A 19777-nucleotide genomic window follows, 5' to 3' on the forward strand; every position below is an offset into this window, starting at 1 on the left:
GTTAAGAAGGAAGTGAGTTTTTTGGGAGATTGTGGTCAAACCAATCAGTGCTTGGATTTGAATATTGCCACCTAGTTTGGCCACCAAAGTATGGACCACCTCTGAGAACACAGGGAGTTAAAAGCAAGAACTCCCAAGAGAACTCTCTCTTGGTCCCGGTCTGTGAAGGAGCTCAGAGCTCCCCTGCCCAGCCGGGCCTGGGTGGGGAGGGGAAGCCATGTGGCCGGGTGAGATAGGCCGGAGCCTTGGGCAGAGGAGGGGGGAAGTTGGGAAAGGACAGGGAAGTGTTTCAGAATTGCCAAGAGAAAGTTGCTCTTCTGAAAATTGAGTAGTGGATGCAGAGTCTGCTTCTCACAGCTTCTCACATTTTTCAGATTGTCACAGGAAATGTAAGGTACTGCAAGGATGAGATGGGGATATTTTTTTTCCTGTTCTGATGGAAGCTGTTCCAGAGACAAATAAAATGTGGGCAATGAACCACTGAGAGGGAATGCTAGAAAGGCTGTGGTCTCAAAGTCAGACTTTTCTTCTGGAAAATATGAAACAAAGCTCCAGCCCTGATATTGCTCTGGGATCATTCTGTATATTTTGAGTTAAAGCGTTAGCTGTGAGAAAGGAAAAAAGAATGCAAAATCTGGGCTAGAAAGGGGCTGTGTATCTTTTGTCACCTGTTGCCATTGACTGACCAGACTTTCTGATTTTTTTCAATGCCTTCAGAAATGAGGTCTTGATAATAAAAATCAAACTTAAAGAGTCACAAAGGATTTAGGGATAGTGTTTAAAAAACCTTTTGGATTTGTTTGTCTGTATATAAATTTTTAATTCTAAATACCTATTTATTTAAAAGGAAGTATACTAAAGCTTTAGTTCAATAAACTACGTTCACTAAGAGCCAACTTTGACCTACCTAATAAGAGAAATAATAAGGACAATAATAATAAGGAATACATGAGAAAAGTCAGAGAAGGGAAAGAAGGGAAGCTATTTTTTTTTGAATCCTGCTCTTAGCTGATGCATTGACACCAAACTCATCATCACTAGCATAGAATCATAGAATCATAGAATCATGTATCATGGACTGGTTTGAGTTGAAAGGGACAGGTGTGGATGGATGGAATGTAGGAGAATAGAGATAGTGATGAAGGTAATCTCACCCCTAAGGAGTTACAGCTGCACTAATTACCAAGAATTAGCAACAGGCCTGCCCTTAATAGGCCACAGCTAGATCCAGTTAGGATGGGTATTGTAAAAGAGTAGGTTGGGTGGTTAAGAAGTTAGATGGAGTTTGTTGTCTGTGCTGTGAGGAAGAAGGAGTCAGTACTATGAGCAGCTGCCCATAAGAAATGACCAATAAGGTATGGAACTTATTACATAAAATGACAACAGGCAGGGACACCTTCCACTAGATCAGGTGGTTGATGTTCCATTCAAACTGGCTTTAAGCCATTTCAAGGCTGGGACATTCACAACTTGTGAACTGGAAGTCCTCCTGGGCTTTTGGCAGATATATAAAGTTAGAATTTCCATATAGTTATTCTAAATTATGGGCTTTATTTAAGGAAGAAGGAACACTTACATGAAATCTCAGTATATAAGCTGCTTTTGGCACGAGATAAAATTGGTTGTAAAATACTAGTCAGAAGAGATACATGTAGAATCCTGCAGAGTATTCTTCAGTTTGGAATTCTGTAATGGTATTTTATAAGGGTCTTTAGGTGACAGTTTATTTCCCTCAGTTGCCATGTAAATTATGATATTAGTGTTAAGGAGACCCTTAAATTCTTGATATTTAATTTTAAGCAGCTGTTGAAGACCTCAGCAGACACAAATCTTCTTAGGCATCAAGTCCAACTCCTTTAAGTTTAAAAGGAGGTTTATTTTAGATTTCAGCAAAAATATTTATAGACCTTCTATAAAAGTTGCATCAAGAGATACCATCTTTCTTACTGTTACAATTAGTTGCTATTAAGATTACTATTATTAGTTATAACTATCTTTGTTAGAGTTGTAATCATAAATTATAAGAATGTTTTGTAATGCTTTACTGAGCTCTTACATGTATAGAGCTCCCACTGTCATCAACTATTTGCTGTTATTATTGTTATCAATGATTATGATCATGATACATTGAAAAATATTTAAAGAACATTTGGACTCCCCAGCTGAGCTCGCAGCCTCATTTTGCCATGCTTTACAAAAACACACAGCGACAGATTATGCCTCTCTTTCAGTATAAACAGATGTAAAACATAAGATGTTGTTGGCATGATTTGATTAGGAGAGGTATACTTTTAGGTAGTACAAGATTAATTCTTATTTTAGTTGTCTAATGCCATGATTTTAAAAGTGCAAATCACTCTGGCTTTAGTTCTTTTTGGTGTTGTTCCAGAATATAGAGGAAAATTGTTAATGTGGTTTCTAATTTACTTGCTTGAAAATACATTAATTCAGTAAATTGTCTTAAGTTTGACTAGCTATAAAAATCCCTTGGTACAATAGCTAACAGTTTTCAGCAGTTAAGCCTTCAATCAGATGATAGAAAAGTTCTTATCTTGTACTCAAGTGACACAATATGAATTCATTGGAACTGAGTGAGCCTGTGGAGGATCTAACTTAGTGTTGTTATTTGGCAAGTTAGTAACTTTTGTTGTACCTTTTGTGTTCTCAAAGAACATGGACAAAAGTGATTTAACCTTGAATACTAATATCTTTATGGTAACATATTTAGAAGCATAGTATGAAACAGTAGTGATTTGGCATTTTAGATATAAGTCATGCCTAATGAAAACAAGATCCCTTATCACAGGTTGATTACAGAAGATAAGTTGTCTTTCTGACTCCTCATAATATAAGAACAACATCCTCCAAAATATAAATCAAGAAGTATTTCCTTTCTCAGTCCTATAGAAAGTCCTCTCTGAAGGTTTAAAGGAACTTCAAGTTTGATCTGTTTATTTGCTTCTTTTACAATGTCTGTCTCTAGTTTTTTTCCATTTTCATTTCTACCATGCTGTTGAAAACAAACAATTGCAGGTTTTAGCTGATTATTTTTACATCAGGTTGGAAATAATCTATTATTCTTGAGATTGAGTTAAAGTTTTCTGGACTGAGGTAAAATATTGCTTTAATTTAACTTCCTTATTCAGCATGGTCTGGGAAAGTTGCAGGTTGAGAGACTCATGAGAGACACAAAAGCAAAACGCTGCAGTCTGTATAGGGTGGGTAAGACTTGTACAGTGGCCTCCTGCAGGATACACATCTGAGCTCGGCACTGAAAATGTTTCATTTGCATAGACATTCACCATACTGATTACAACAGAAAAGACAACAGGTAATGAAGGTGATAAAAGTCAGTGCTGCTCAAATGAGATCTTGCTTTTAGCCTGCATGAAAGTTCAGCTGGGAGCTTCTGTGGTGGGGCTAGTCTCTGAAAACATTTGTTTCATAAGCATTTTTAGAAAATCTGCATGAAGTGATATAGAAAACCAAAGGAAGTCACAGCTTTATGTTCATGACAGTGAGACAGTACTGTAATTTGAAAATGCTTCCAATAAAATAGGAATGAATGTACTTTCCTTGATCTGACATCTTCAAAACATTTTTTTGGCTACTGTTCTTTACAGATATGCTGTGACATGACACATGCATTTTTGGCGTGTATTGCAGTAGGAACAACTTTATATTTCCTGCAGATTTGCAGCATTCAGGTAGGTACAATGGCTTTCCGTATTCCTTGCTGTCTTTTATTACCTTATCTGGCAGTTGAAAAGAACATCTGGTGTCTGCACATATGGCAGGCTTCAAATATCAGATTCACATAAGAAATCTTGAAGGATATTGGACAAAATGTTTTTCTTTAATGGATGATAACCCTTGTCTCTAAGATTGTTAATGGCAGGAAACTTAGGTATTTCTGTTGTAACAATTCATAGTGACAATGAAACCCACAGACAAATGTGTTTGGCTTCCTCTGTCCTCTGTTAAATGTCTGAAAGTCAGAAGCTGAAATATGATCTAGTCAGCCTAGACTCCCTTGTCAGCCAAGTAAGAAAATTATGCACCTCCTAAGGGAGATTCATTCCTAAGAAGTGTTTAAGATATGTCCCTTGAATTGTCTAGGACTGTGTCTTTCTCCAAGTAAAGGGGCTTTTGGCTTCAGATTTGAATGCAACCTTTACAAGTCTGAAGTTAATTATGCTTAAACCTATCCTTGAGAGCTTCAAGATTTTGATACCTAAAGACAACAGAATCTTCAGATGGTACAAGGGATCATGTGAACAGTCCTTGCCCAAATCATGTCAAATATAGTACAGTTTAAACAGCTGATAAAGATGATTTTATGCTTTTTAAATTTTTTTTAAATTGGAATGAGATAAGGGACTCTCACAGAGAGATCACTAATGCTCTTTTATAGCTGGCAACTGCAATTGGGTGTTGTCTGTAAGAGGCAGTGACTCCAGTGCTTTTTATCTAGTGGGAATGTAAAAAAAAATATATTTTGTGGTAGGGGTGTGTGTGTGCCTGTGCATCCCTACATATAACACACTTGAAATCTAAGAGAACACTATTATACAAAACAAGAACAGTATAAATTACTCAAGTTATTGTGACAGTACTAGCTTAAGGAGGACATTTAAAGGTTCTCTATTGAAACACCCCAAAATTACTCCGGTCAAGGTTAAAGGGTATTGCTACTTTCTCTTTTTTTTTTTTTTTTTTCCTTTTCATTCTCAGGCTGTGCTGCCACAGCCTTGTTTCTGTGAACTTTGGGCACTTGACAGCACTGAGTTCTACAACACAGGTGAATGGAAATATGGGGACTCAGCAATGCTGTAACTGAACTTGTTTTTTCAGCACTAAACATCTGTCTTTCAATTTCATAATGCAAAGGAGGGTCAAAACAAACAGTTACAGAATAAAGTCTCACAAATCACCTCAAGCATGAAATCACAGGAGAAAAGGGGTAGCAGGACCAACCAACTCCCAGCTTTTCATGCTCAGCCCATGTCATGGCACACCCAGCTCTGTGCTTTGGGGTTAGCCAGGGGAATCCCAGCTGTGGTCGATGCTCCCTGTGCCACCCTGCACTTCCTCTTGTGGTGTGTCATGGTGCTAGCACTGGTGCTAGCATATGTCATCTGCCCTTAGCTCCAGAGGAAAATGAAACTGAACAAGTTTTTACTGGGGACTTGCAGCATTGAATGGGGATGGATCCCATTACACCCAAGGCAAGAGATACAACAAAGATAAAAATAAAATCTTTAGTTGGCAGCAGTTTTTTTGACCGCTGCACCTGGTGCCAACAGATTGATTTGAGCGCAGCTTTATCCTGGACAAATCTGTGGAAGATGCATTACCTGCAAAAAAAGGTGAACAGAAGATTTGCAAGTTTAAAAGGTCAGAGGAAGCACAGATCTCTCAGCTGGAATGTGAAGGAACTGATCTAGGTCCAGTTCTTGGGAGAATGGTAAAATTCACTGTAGATTAGATTATGATTATATTAATAAGTAGAGAGGAGTTCTGAATTCAGAAATTAAAACTGCGTTTTCAAAATTCAGCCCAGCATCTGAGCCATCAGACTTTATTTTTTCTTTCGAATTAAACATCTGAAAGCACATTTTATTGGTACCTATGAAAAAAGTTGGTAGCTTTTCCATACTTTTCCATTATAAAGAAATGGTGAACACAGTTGATATTTCATGTTTATTTTCTCAAGATGTTTTATCCTTGAATATATGTCTAGGCTTTATGGTAAAGTAAGATATTAAATAACACAGGATCAAAGTCTTCAGTATTTGTTCTGTATCAGGGGAAAATGCTATACTGACATAAAAAGTGAACTTTATTTTTATACATCTGTCTATCTTATTGTTCTGCTTATAACACAGACTGTTGAAATGGAAATGGCACCAAGTCTAATGTTCAAAAATCAAACTAAAGAAAAGGAATTTTTTTTTTTATCAAGACCTAACAGTCTCCTAAGAGATATTATGGGTTTTTAATCATGTTTCATGGGTTTCTCTTTTTTTTTCCATCTAATTTTGATTTTAGAAACTCTGAGCTGAGAACATTTGAAAATCTTCAGTTCTGTTTATGTTTCTTCTTAAATCACTGTAAAAACCTTTGGCTTTAGTTGTCACAATAATGAATAAATTAATTATGGATTGCTATGAAGTATGAGTGCTAGTACAACTGTTTAGAATGTGATAAAAATCTTTGTTCACCTTTTCAAACAGAAAATACAGCGTGTATTATAACTTCAATAGCAAGTGAGTATATTTAATGTTGAGCTTCCTTGAGATTACTGCAGTGTTATCTTTTTTTGACATTAAGCACCATTTTAAGTCAAAAAATAGTTTTCTTCAGAAGTAATATGTTAGTATTTATATTACCATTAGCATGTTTAAATGAAGGGCATTTAGATTTATTATTAGTAAATGAAAATACTGCTAAATTCACATTAATATTAGTCTTAGAATCTTATATTTAAAATAATCTGTAACATCATTATATAAAGGAAATTCAGTTTTAATATGTCAGAGAGTTTTATCATCTTACAGGCAGCCCTCCAAAGTTAATAATGTCAGGAAATATGAAGTGTTTTTGGCTATAAGATTAGACTTTTTATTTGGGAAAAGGCTTTAATTTTCATTTCAAAAGTAGATTTCATGCCCCATGAAATTTAAATGGTGACATTTAGAAAAAGTTCAGTTTATTATAATATAGTGAAAATTATAGTGTACATGCTTCTTGCTCAATCCATCAAGACTGCTTCTGGAAAGACCAGGAATCATTCTGCAGGTAAAAGAAAAAAAAAGTGAATTCTCTAAATAATCACTTTCACTAATTGTTCATCCTCAGGAAGCATATAGCCAGGCAGAATTATTTACTTCCTTAATTGTATTGACTGGAGTTGGGAAACAAAACTTTGAAATGCATTTAAAACTTTTCTTTTTATTTAATGACACTTTTTTACTTGAGAGGTTTAACTTCCATTACAGAAATTCCAAGAACACCTGACAAAAATTAGACAATGCTGGTCACTCCTTATTAGACATGACTGAGCAATGCTGTGATCCCGTATCACCTTTCAAGAAGTGGGAGTTGTCTTATGCAAGAAAGATTTGTACATATGCTTCTTTGTAAAAAAGTTAACGGAGAAGAGTCGCTTATGTTTGAAAATACGCAAGTGAAGCCTTCTAGACCGATGCTCAGAATCTCTATAGGCATGTCTTGATGTTTATAATTTCATAAGAGAGGTGAACATTAAAAAGACTGAAGCAAAAGTGCTTTTGTTATGTGCACCTGCCATAGGTCATCTCTGCAGGACTGGAGCGCTGACCCCAGCAAAATTGTGGCCAGTCCTCTGTGCAGACAGAGAGCAGTGGAGACAAGATGCAGGAAATCAGCTCTGTGGGTGTGCTAATTTTGTCTGGGATAGAGTAAATTTCCTTCACAGTTGTCTTTTGGAGTGGTACTGAAAACAGTGTTGATAGCACAGGGATGGTTTTGTTGCTGCTTTTGCAGAGTCAAGGCCTTTTCTCTTTCTCTTACATTCCACCAAGGAGTTGGGAGAGACACAGCTGGGACATGTAACTACATCTGACTGAAGGGATCTCCCAGACTTTATGGCATCATTTTCAGCATATAAAGCCTGGGGAAGAAGGAAGCAGGAAACATTCAGAGTGGTGGCATTTGTCTTCTCAAGTAACTGTCACACATGACGGAGCCGAGCTCTGGAGATGGCTGAACCCCGGCCTGCCATGGGAGATGGTGAATTAATTTCCTGTTTTACTTTGCATGCATGCACAACTTTTGCTTTTCCTATTAAACTGTCTTTATTTCAGCCCATCAGCTTTTTCCCTTTTACCCTTCTGATTTGCTCTCCAGTCCTGTTGGTGGAGGTGTGAGTGAGTAGCTCTATGGTGCTCGGTTGCCAGCTGGGGTTAAACCACAACAGCAGGCTGTCTTCAAGTACCATTGACGAAAAAAAGATTTGTTGTAAGGAGGGAACAGGCCAATTTACTGCCCTTCAAGTGCCCTGGCTGCTCTTCACAAAGAGGTGGGTAGTAAAAAGCAGCCATCCCTTACATTCCCCGGTTGCCCTGTTAACAATACATTTTTGTTAAGCATGTAGTAGCAATACAGCTGTGACCTGTGATTCATTAGTTTTGTAGTTGGAGAGATATATATGAATCCTACTGCTTCAGTTAGTATCAGCCAGAAACTGACCATTAATTTCATCAATCAATGACTGAGCCTCATGGACTGGTTACAATTAGTGTTAACTAAATGGTGTATAACAGCATGTATAAGCCCTGGCAGATGTTGTGATTCTCACTGGGCTTTGCTTCTTTTTAAAGGACCTGCATATGTCTCAAAGAACTTTTTGATATAAATGAGGGTGGAAAAAAAAAGAGAAATGTGAAAGAATAGATATCTCCATATTAAAGCAAAAGTTCAAGACCCAGAACCAGTAAAGAATCTATTCAGCTGCACCCTTCCCAAACCTTTGGTAGAAGTGTTATAAAAAGAGATTTCTATAGAATCATAGAATGGCCTGGGTTGGAAGGAATCTTAAAGACCATCTAGTTCCAGCTTCCCTGCCATAGGCAGGGACACCTTCCACTAGACCAGTTGATCAGATTTCCAGCCTTGAACACAACTTTTGTGTGAAATCTCTTCCAGTGCCTCACAGTAATGAATTTCTTCCTAACAGTCAATCTAAACCTAGATGAGAGGAGAAAACAGGTGACAATGAGGAAAAAGTAATGATTTCACTGAATAAAATACAGAAACTGAAGAAACTGGAACGTAGTGGATGTAGAAACTGCAGATCAAATGGGGGGAATTTGCTATGTTGGCTTGTCTTGCTAGTTTAGGAAGAAGCTTTAGCACTATTTAGGAATTTACAATTTGATGTATTCTCTGTAAACCATCCTGTAATTTTGAGAGAATCAGTTCAATAGAATATGTTTGCTTACCAAGCTCCCAAAGGAGGAAGGAATGTCCTGACAACACTTTGAAGTTTTCCTCAGTTTGTGAAGACAGTTATTTTATCAAGTGTAAGAAAGAAATCAGGGATCTGAAAATAGGGATAAAATTTACAGGCATAAAACTTTTTCCAAGAAATAAGATAATATAAAGTGACTTTTAATTCCTAAATATGGAGAACCAGAAAAGTTGCCAGTCTAATGTACGAAGTAGTGGATAAGTGGGTAGTGGGAAGACTTTACTGGTAGGAATAAATCATGTCTGTGTATAGATTACCTGTTTCACCTCAGGTGTTAATATTTAAGGATCCAAATTTTCCATACAATTAAACAAGGCTGCAAGAAGAATGCAATCTTACACTCTTGTCTGGACACGAGCTGTACTCAATGAGCCCCACAAGTTAAGATGTTCAGTAATCCGGTGTGCTTAAAAGGTTTTATTAAGAATAATTCTGGAAGTATTGATTAATTGATTACAAGATAAGATTTAGAAGTGCTAAAACTCTTTGCCAATCCCTTTAGTTTATTCAAAAGGCAGTCTAGCTTCCTATCCTCTGGATTTAATCTTATACTGTATCATTCTCAAGTTACAGAATAAGTGTTTTGAGATGATCTATTTCTCTGGATATGATATGCCATACTATCTGACATAGTGGCTACTACAGGAACTGCCCTTCTTATTTGATTTCCACATCTCAATTGAACCAGAGCAGTGAAGTGGTCCAGAAGCAGATGGTGCTGTGCAATGCAGATGATCCAGCTCTCCAGGGTTCCGTCCATCACGGTTTTTTATTGTCTCTGACTCTGGGAACTGAATCAAGGTGGTGAACACCTTCCTTGTGTAAAGCACTATCTGTTTTGTATACTTCTGTTGTCAATATTGTTGCTCTGTGCAATATTCCACTGCATTTCAGTAAATGGTTATTTCAACCCATAGTCTCTGACTCTGTCCCTCTCTCACCAGAGGGGGTGGGGGGGAATAAGAATGACTTGCTTGAACTTTAATTTCTAGCTTTATTTATAATACTTTGTATACAGAGGCAAAGAGATTAAATATCTCTCCATTAGTGTTATTAAGATATCCTTATTCATCTCTTTTGAGTATTTGTTATTTAATTGCTTCTGAAAAATGTATATTGTTTCTGTTAAGAATCAACACTTTAGTTGTACATTGTTTCCATGTTATGATCTAAAATTTTAAGAGATTTTTCTATCATCCTAAAAACTGCTCCCTGTGGACTTACTATGGCCTTTCCTTCTACTACAGAAGAATCTAGCTGAAGCATAGAGTGCAAGAGGAATTTCAAGTCTCTCAGCTTGGTCTCTTTAAAATAAGAATTTTACCAAGTATTCTGTGTACCAAATATTTGTACAGAACAACACAATGTGTGCTACCTGTGTGCTCTACGTGCTCTTTATAAAAAGAGGAAAAAGGGACCAAATTTATTGTATCTATCCCCCAAACATCCTTAACTGAGTTTTCTGTTCAAGAAGGCTGCTTTGCCAAAAAAAAAGGTGTTTTTTGAGCAGTATGTGTTTTCTCTCTCATTTTATTATGTTTTCACTCTTGATAGAAAACGATCACTTTTCTTATCACTTTGGGAAATGAATTCCTTTTAAGCACAGATTAATACAATATTGATAAAAGCCATTGTTATGTATATGTCTGTAGTGAACAAAAGTAATTTTGTTCCTCTAGACTTTTTAAAGCTGCAGCATTATTGGCTGTCTAAGTCTCATTGATTTGCCTTGTGTAAGCATATGGAGCTTTTTGTAAGTAATGAAATGCTAGGGTTCAGTTTGGTGCATCTTTCATTAAATCTGCAGTGATGAAATCTCTTTAATAACGTGTATGACATTGTTTTCCCCTCCCCCAACTTTCATCTGGGATGGAGATGTAATTGAATTGCTTTTCTTTCATATTTTATATGGACAGGTAGTAAAATCCATTATATTTTTAAGACCTTGTGAAATTCAACTTTCTTGTCAAGTTAGAAACTTGCTTTTATATATATATGTATATTTACTGTGAGGAAATATAAAACAGATCAGAAAAAATAACTGTTCAAACATTGAATTAGTAGCGGAACTAAAGAGAGTAGATCAAAAAGACAAGGAAAGTAATTTTCAAAAAAGCACAGACTCAGTCCTCAATCCCAAAACTACTTGATTTTATGGATAATTTATAGAAAAGAATAATCTATCTGAAGATCATGGGATGATTGTTGTAAACAAAATTGAAACTTTCCTTACAATGAAATGAATGAGTGTGGCTACACAGAAAAAGAAATCTCTAAGCTTTGTTTTAAAAATGGGTAATAATGAATCTTTTTTTTGTTGTTGTTGTTATTGGGCACTTGTAATATAAACAGCATTATGTTAAAACATTCAAGTTGAATTTATAAAACAAGATTGAGTCTTGGCCAATACTTTAGTACATTAATCATGTGGTACAGAGAACCAGAACTGAAAAGAAGGGAGGCAACTGTGCTTTGTACTGCTCAGAGAAGTATATATTAGTTCAGAGAAAGTGTTTTGTTGGGTAAAATATTTGAGCTTAAACTATAGCTATGTCGATGATATTGATAAATTGCAGATAAAATTTAAAAAGTCTTTTTTCATGGAAAAAATAAATACATAAATAAAACTGTCTCTTTAAATATTAATAAGGTCAACTTATTAAGCCTGACACTGTCTTTACAGTGTAGCACACTTTGCTACTTCAGGTAAGGATGCTATGCTTAAAGATTACTTTAGTGCTGTCCAATGTCAGAACTTTTGTGTCCATTTTAAAAATTAGAAAAAACTCCTAAAGGAAAGTCTGTCTCTACACTTTCCTTCTATCATATAAGACAGAGTTCTATATTTCAGCTACACATTGACACTTGAATTTTTCAAAGCCACTAATTGTATACCGTAGCATAACTTACTACCTATCTCTGATGGGTGTAGCATATGGATCCAGTTCTTTATCTCCCTCTAGTTTGAATCAACTTATTGTTCCAGTATCTTCAAATATAAATTCTCTGGTCTCCTTTTCTGCTAGTTACAAATTCATTTATGTGATACGGGTCTGAAAAGAATGGACTTGTAAACTGTTGTACATTGAAGTGAAGGAAAAGCAGCTGTTGTGGAACTATGGTTTCAACAGGAGCAAATGGCACTGTGTGATGCAGCACAGCTGAACTATTAAAGAGGTTGTTTACAGGTGTCCTTCAGTTAGATGAAATATTATGAGGCAAATGGTTTGCCCTCAACAGAGTATGTATGTGTTACTAGATAAAGAATTGTCAGGGACAGGAGCCACCACTGCCTTCACTGCTTAAATGTCAGCTTGGACTGGCTCTCTCCAAAGTAACACTTGCCTACAGGGATCTAAATCTAAGCAATATGGGTACAAATCAGATGGTGTCACTTTGCTTAGGATTATCCCTTGCTCTTTTACTGCTTATGGCTGTAGATAGCCCCTTATAACTGATGCTGGAGACATTTCCAGTTGAAAACCTGTATGACTTTCTTTCTAGGATGATAAAGGACAATCCAGTAGGCATCCTTTCTTGACAGGATGATAAAGGACAATCCAGTAAGCATTAGTAAGTGAAGGACAAAAGCATGGACATACCCATACAAAGTCTGTATTCTTTAAATGGTGTTTGGTGTATGGAGAGAGGATAAGCAATCAGTCACTCTCCCAGTTCCTTATTTTGTGTGCTTGAGGCCTGAGATCAAATTAATCAGGGAATTATTGTAATCTAGGGACTGATAGTCTGTATCTGCTCTATGATACCACAGCCCTGTTACCTACAAAATGGCAACTATTTTTTTAAAGGGGCCTCCTAGAAATGTGATTTATCTGAAGGTAGAAGCATGCATTTTGTATGTCTCTATAGATTATAATCTTGTTTTATATCTTTGTAACAGTCAGCATATAGCCAGCATAGATATTAGTTCAAAAATTAGTCCAAATACTTTGAAACATTTAATAATTACAAAGTCTTCTCTGTAACTTTATAATGGTGGTACATAATAGCCCTGATTAAGGTTTAGAGTAATTTCAACTGTTTTCAGAATTTTTCCACCACTAGAAACTCACAATTTTTCCTATACACGCTTTTCTTTTAACCACCTGAACAGTTATTATAACAGCCCGAGTTCTTAAGTTACCCTCCCTGCTCCCCACTGTTACTTTGCCTTTCCAGTAAGCTCTCTTCAGAGACATATGAATAGCACCTATAATTCAGCCTCTTCTAAAAGAACATTTAATTAATTTCTCAGTATTTGTATCTACTCATGACATTTATGTACTCTGCTGTTGTTCACTTTTCTCTTGTTTGCTTTATTGCTTCTGTGCAGGTTTTGGAGATTTCTTCTATCTCTTGTGTGATGGAAGGCCACTTAGTATGCATTCCCTTTTCTTTCTTGTTTTTTTTTTTTTTCTTTAATCCTAATCTTTTTTCCACATATAAGCCACTTATCTGAAAAGATTGAATGTATTTTTCCTGAACATAATACAATATAGCTTTCTTGTACTCTGAAGGAACACTGAAATGAAGCAACCTGATTAAAAAAGGAAAGAAAGAAAACCAGTCTATGCATAGTTGAAAAAGCATCATTAAAATAGTCTTTAAAAAACAAAATTACAATTCAATTTTTTTAACCTGAAACAATTTTATTGCGATCAAAAAGAAAAGACCCATTATTAAGGCATTTAAAGATCTGCAGCTTTTATTATTTTATTTTAGAGACACTGTAAGCATGACACAGAAATTATCAGCATTTACACATTTCCCAGGTTATGTTTTGCTAACAATGAATTTAAATTATTTCTAATTTCCAGTTTAGGCAAAATTTTATTGGAAAGATAGAAGAGGAACCAGCTGGAGGAACAACCTTTCTCATAAATGTTTAAAAAAAGTGACACTAGCCATATTATATTAATAAGAGTTTTGAACTCTTGTCCTTTTCCACACTAGCATTAGTTTAAATGTCTTTTGCTGCAGTTTTCTTAGAATGTACCACAGTTGAACAACACATTTTGGAAGCTTTCTGGGACATCCCACTGGTATTGACTGGACTGGATGGGTGAGAGTTCAAATTCCCATAAAGCTTAAAAATTGATTTTTGGAAGGATCCAGTCACTTTAAGAAAGCATTCCAATACAGAGGCCATTTGTAGCAGGCAGTTCGTGTACTGACTAGCAACCCAACTCAAAAGCTAAAAAATTCTGTCGCACCAATTGTTTGTCAAAAGAGAGGAAGACAGGTTACAATCCATCTCTGCTTGAGAAATTTATTCTGAAATATTGTTGCTTTGGAAGTCTAGATGTCCCAGTTTCTTGTCAGCCAGTTTCATCTTGAGCATTGTTTTTCACTGATTTTTCTTTTCTTTAAGACAATTTTGGTCTCTTTTAATATAGTCAAGCCCAATAAACCTGTAACCAAAAGCTATGTATATCACAGAATAGTTGAAGTTGGAAGGGACCTCAGGAATGACTTTCTTTCAACCCTCCTGCTCAAGCAGGATCACCAATCCATGAAGTTGGGTTTTAACTTTTCGATGAAATGTGTGGAAATAAGGAACCTGAATGGACCTGACTCAAACACAGGTCAAATCGCTGCCTTTGAGGTCCTGGGTTTAGCTCTTTATATTGTGCTTCATTACATTGCATTTAGGTGTTCTTTGGATCAGGAAAGGAATTCTACTAAAACTAAACCTTGGAGGTTGGTGGAGCAAAGCAGTGGCAGATTGGGAGAAGCAAGAAACAATAAAAGCATAGTCCTAGATAATGGGAAAATTTTCATTCTCTTGTTACTGAGTAGCAGAGCAGCTTTGAAGTTCACGAATTCACTGCTTTTTGGGGGGGGAGAGGGAGGAGTTTATTCATGTAGTGTTAAAAAGTCACTTCTGTCAATAGATAGGAAACATGGATAGAAGAAATGAGACCAGATAAGGATTCAGCATCTCCATGAGTAGTCTAGGATGGTAAGAATGAAGAATGTGAGGCGTAGGGATGGAGATTGGAGACCTCCAGGATCATCTAGTCAAAGCTTTGTTCAAACAAACACTCCCATATCAACTAAACCGTAGTACTAAATACTGGTCTGGAATTTATATTAAAAACTCCAGTCTTGGAATTTCTTGAAAATTTTCTGTGGATGGTGACTCCACCAACTCCCTGAGCAGCCTGTTGCAATGCCTAACCACACTTTCAGTGAAAAACCTGAACCTGCCCTCATGCAGCTTGAGGCTATTTACTCTTTTGTCCTGTCACCCTGTTGCTTGGGAGAAGAGGTCAACTCCCACCTTGCTACAACCTCTATTCCGGTAGTTGTAGAGAGTGATAAAGTTTCCTCACACCCTCCTTTCCTCCAGGCTAAACAACACCAGATGCCTGGCTGCTCCTCAGATGCCTTTCTCTTCAGACCCAAAACATCTTGTTCCAAAATGATGAAAGTCTGATTTAATGCAAGTGATCTCAAGCAATAGAACAGATGATCTGCTTATGCAGTACCAGTTGTCCTCGTTTATTCCTCTGGTTAAACTGAGCAATTCCTGTCCTTTGGCAAAGCAGCTTGACTAATTGTAATTAATTTTTGCTGTAAGCTAGTACTTTAAATGGCAACAGTAGTTGTGCTTAATGAAGTAAGTGAAAATGAAAATGAAATGTATAGTTCCTTGTCAGAGGAGGAAAAAAATTACAAAGAACATGCAGTCTAAGTGAACTGTATATAAATATATATATGTAAAAGAAAACAACTGTTATAACTTATTAAAGAGCATGAGAGAAATGTAAAGAATAAATCAAAAGAAGTGTGTTGTTGCTCAGTTGAATAGGAAGCTGTCCTAGTTAATAGGACTAAACTCTTACTGTAATATGTACTTCTCCCTTATGTTAAAAAAAAGGCTGAGATAAAGCAGAGTGATGTTAGAAGAAGAAATTCTAAGAAGTTTAAGGCAAGAAGTTAATAATGAGATGTCTTCTGGGAAAGATAAATTAAAAGGAAAAAAATGTTGTGTAGTACTTTAAGCTAGGCTGCTGCACAGACTTTATTTTTCAAATTTAAAAGACAGTTACTGCAGAAAATATATGATGGTGATAAAGATCTGATTAGTGATAACAAATGCTTTTAGAATCCCCAGAAACTGTACATTAAGATTTAAAATACAAAGATGAACTTGTAAGGGTAAAAAGCTAGCAATGATACTGTGCATGAACAGATCAATTTTCCAAAATACTTAACAGGACAGTTAATACTTAACTAAAATACTTTCTACTGCATTTGTCAGCTTAGTATGTATGAATATGTTAGCATTATATTTGAGGAACTTAGTTTGAACTTGTTGTGCCAGTCCTAAACAGCTTTAGAAACTCAAGCGATTTATTGTCTTGTCAAACATTGCACTTTGGAACCTGAAAAAAATATATATTCAGCTCTCTTTATTTGGTTTGTAGTGGAGGGCACATCCAGTTAATCCCCACAGTTACCCTAAATACAGATGGAACTTAAAGTCTCCCTGAAAATCTTCTGCACCTTGTTTTTGTTTAACTGCTGCAAGGATTTCTATGGCTAAAATTATCACAAGTGTAGAGGGTAGGATTGAGACTGTGATCTGGACCAAACTTGTCACACACAGCGCCTACAAAAAGGAATGCACCATTGAGGGTACCATCAAGAGAGGGAAGGAAAGAACAAGGGAACTCAAAAATATCTTAGACCTGTGGGACCTCTTTTTATTGAAACAACTATGGACTTAGACACTGTGAGAGAAGGCCAGCACACTGATGCTTGTAGTAGCTGCCTCTATGTGTCCAATCTGTCCTTCTGGCTATGTCTGGTGAATAGCAGTGAGTCTGTGGCTTAGCTTGAAAACCTTACTAGATCAGCAAGAATTGTATTTGCTTCAGCATAAGAACTCTATTTTTCTTCTAGTTGAAATAGGACAGTTTACATATCAGTTTTTTGTTGTCATTTCAACTAAACTTTTGCTGGCTATGTCTGTGTTAAGTAAAACCAAAACAAAATATGAGCAAAAAGAAAGAACGCCACCTTAAAAAGACATGTCCAAGGGATAAGCCTTCTGTATTCAGTTTTGGCTACTGAATTCTTAGTGTCATCACTGGTACAGTTCTGGCTGTGCCAAAGTGTTCACTCCAATTTTGTCTGAATACAAACTGATGAGAGAAGATGTCAAGAAACATTCCCAAAAAGCATTATAGGCAGCACTGCTCCATATTTGGGTCTCTCTGCTCTGTTTAATTCCCTAGCACCGTCCCAGCAGACTTTGAATCCTCACACTTCCCCATATATTTTTTATGATACACTGCAGGTCTTCAGTGTATGTGTCATGTAATCTCAGAGTCAGCTGTAGATTTTTGTTCAGAGATTTTGAACTGATAAAAATAGATAGAAATAACAACCAGGTCTCCTTGCCAGAAATGTACTACATAAGGCCTGAAAAATATATGTAGCCAAGTGCTACACTGTGAGGAGGTGGCTCTGCTGTGTCACTTTGCCTCAGGGACAGAGAATAGATCTTTCTTTAGCTTAGTTTACTAATATCCGTGTGCCAATGTCTGCTAGTCTGCTGGGCACCTAAAAGAACATTTGTTATGTGACAGCTCTCTGAAGCAGAAAAAACAATTCGGCAAGATCTCAGCTCCTGTTGGAAAACAGAGGCATCTTTTGTCATCCCTTTCTGATTCTCCTTTCTGGCACCTATAAACACCATTGCAGTTTCTGGCATGGTGAAGGGTAATTTTTCCTGCCAAACAACTTACCTTGCTTTCTGATATCGTAATTTAATATCAAACATAAATAATTGTTGTTTTTGTTTTAAAAACATTTGTCTTAACAGAATAGGCATGCATTATAAAACATCCAATAAACTGTCCTCACAGAAGGCTCCATCTTTTCTGGAGCCTCTAAGGCCTCTCTTTCCACTCTCTTACCTGCTTAGCAAGAAGGACCTTGTGAATTCTCCATTCCTAAATATTTCACAGACTCCATCAACAAGTCTTGGGAGAGAAGGCAGAAATCTAGATGCAGTCTTCCACAGAGGTGCATATCCCACACTCTCAGTGAAAGTCGAAGTCTTGTAATTCATTAGCTTAACAAATAATCACTTGTACACAAAAGGAATGTCCTGGTTTAACCCCAGCTGGCAACTAAGCTTGACACAGACACTCACTCACTGTCTGTGGGATGGGGAAAGAATCAAAAGAGAAAAAGAAAAATCATGATTTGAGATATAGAAAATTCAATAGGTAAAGAAAAAGCCATACACACAAGCAAAGCAAACGAAGGAATTCATTCTCCACTTTCCCATGGGTTTCAAGTGTTTAGACAGCCCCAGGAAAGCAGGGATCCATCACACAATGGGTGTTTGGAAGACAAATTCCATTACTCCCTCTTCCTTCTTCATCTGCTTTTCAACGCTGAACATGATTTCTTGGAATATCTCTTGCATCAGTTGGTGTCATGTGTCCTATCTGTGCAGTGCTGTCCATCAGCTATCCCATTGACTTGAATGCCTGGTAGCTGTGGCAAACTCCTGAGAAATGGAAGGCTAAAACAGCAGCCCTTTGAAGTGATAAAGCATTTTAAACCCCTAAAAGGACTATATAATTTTCTTTTGAGAATTCATTGTTTGAGTTACTCAAATCTTGAACAGCAAATACCATGTCTAGAAGAATGATATTTCTACAGTGTAATAGGAAATACATCAGAAGACAAAGGTTAATTGAATTAAATATTGTTTAAGATAATTTGTTCATGTCAAGCTCAGATTGGTTGTGGGTAATAACTAATTTAGCAGGATCATAATTTTATACTTCATTTTCTTGTTCCTAGATTTTTGAATAGTATATTTATCTTGTCTGTCTAATTATAAGACCATTACATTTTATTTACAGAATAATAATTGGAAACATACCCACTACCACCGACTCACACTACTTAGTGCTGTTAACTTGTAAAATGCCAAGAGTTTGTCCTCCTTATAAGAAACTGCATCTAATTTTGTGGGTACTTCCCCTGGTTTCAAAAATAAATGAGGTAAAATAGATTTAACGCATTTATGAAAATTTGTGTCCTGGGTGTCAGCATGCTATGAATATCATAAATACCAAAGGCATAATGAATTTTCTTCCAAAGTCTCAGAAGATTACAGAAAAAATTGCCAGAGTTTTCAGAGACAGCTGGATTATGTCCCAAAATAAGGCAGAATTGTGCATCTATATTTTTTTCCTTTATGTCTTGTGTCAGTGTGAAATCCATTGGACTTAACAGTGATTTCCATTTACTACTGCTTCTTTGCTTGGAGATCAATTTGGCTGAGGTTTGTAAAGTGCAACATTATATAGAAACCGATGACAAAAACTGAAAAATAACTGAGCAATGCTATATTGTTCTCTTGAGATCATTTCCCCAGCACTTTAATATAGAGATCTAAAGTTTTGATTATTAGATGGTATTTAATTATTAGATGGAAACTTGAAAAAAAAAGGAGAGAGAAAATTTTGAATGCAGTCAACCAGATTTTGAATTCTCTGAAGAGTTCCTCTCTAGATTTTCTGTGTATATTTTTTGGTTGATTGTAAAGTATATGCTGGGAACAGAAACGATTAAATGGATTTTGTCTTTATTGTGGGACATCCACAACTTCTCTGGGGAACCTGTTCCAGTTCCTCATCAGCTTCAAAGAAAATAATTTTTTTCCTAATATCTAACCTAAATCTAACCACTCTCAAGTTAAAGACATTCCTTCTTGTCCCATTACATGCC

At 36.3% G+C, this 19777-nt stretch overlaps 1 long non-coding RNA gene across 1 annotated transcript; it reads left to right on the top strand.

The window, feature by feature from the left end:
• The first annotated feature begins 1285 nt into the window (after positions 1-1285).
• LOC120495827 lies at positions 1286-8757 on the top strand. Its single transcript, XR_005626158.1, has 3 exons — positions 1286-1355; positions 3624-3707; positions 7566-8757. It is a non-coding gene; the product is annotated as an uncharacterized LOC120495827 (long non-coding RNA).
• Positions 8758-19777: the final 11020 nt, after the last annotated feature.

Source organism: Passer montanus, unplaced genomic scaffold (genome assembly GCF_014805655.1).
Source record: "Passer montanus isolate IOZ18808 unplaced genomic scaffold, ASM1480565v1 scaffold92, whole genome shotgun sequence".
NCBI classification, from domain to species: Eukaryota; Metazoa; Chordata; class Aves; order Passeriformes; family Passeridae; genus Passer; species Passer montanus.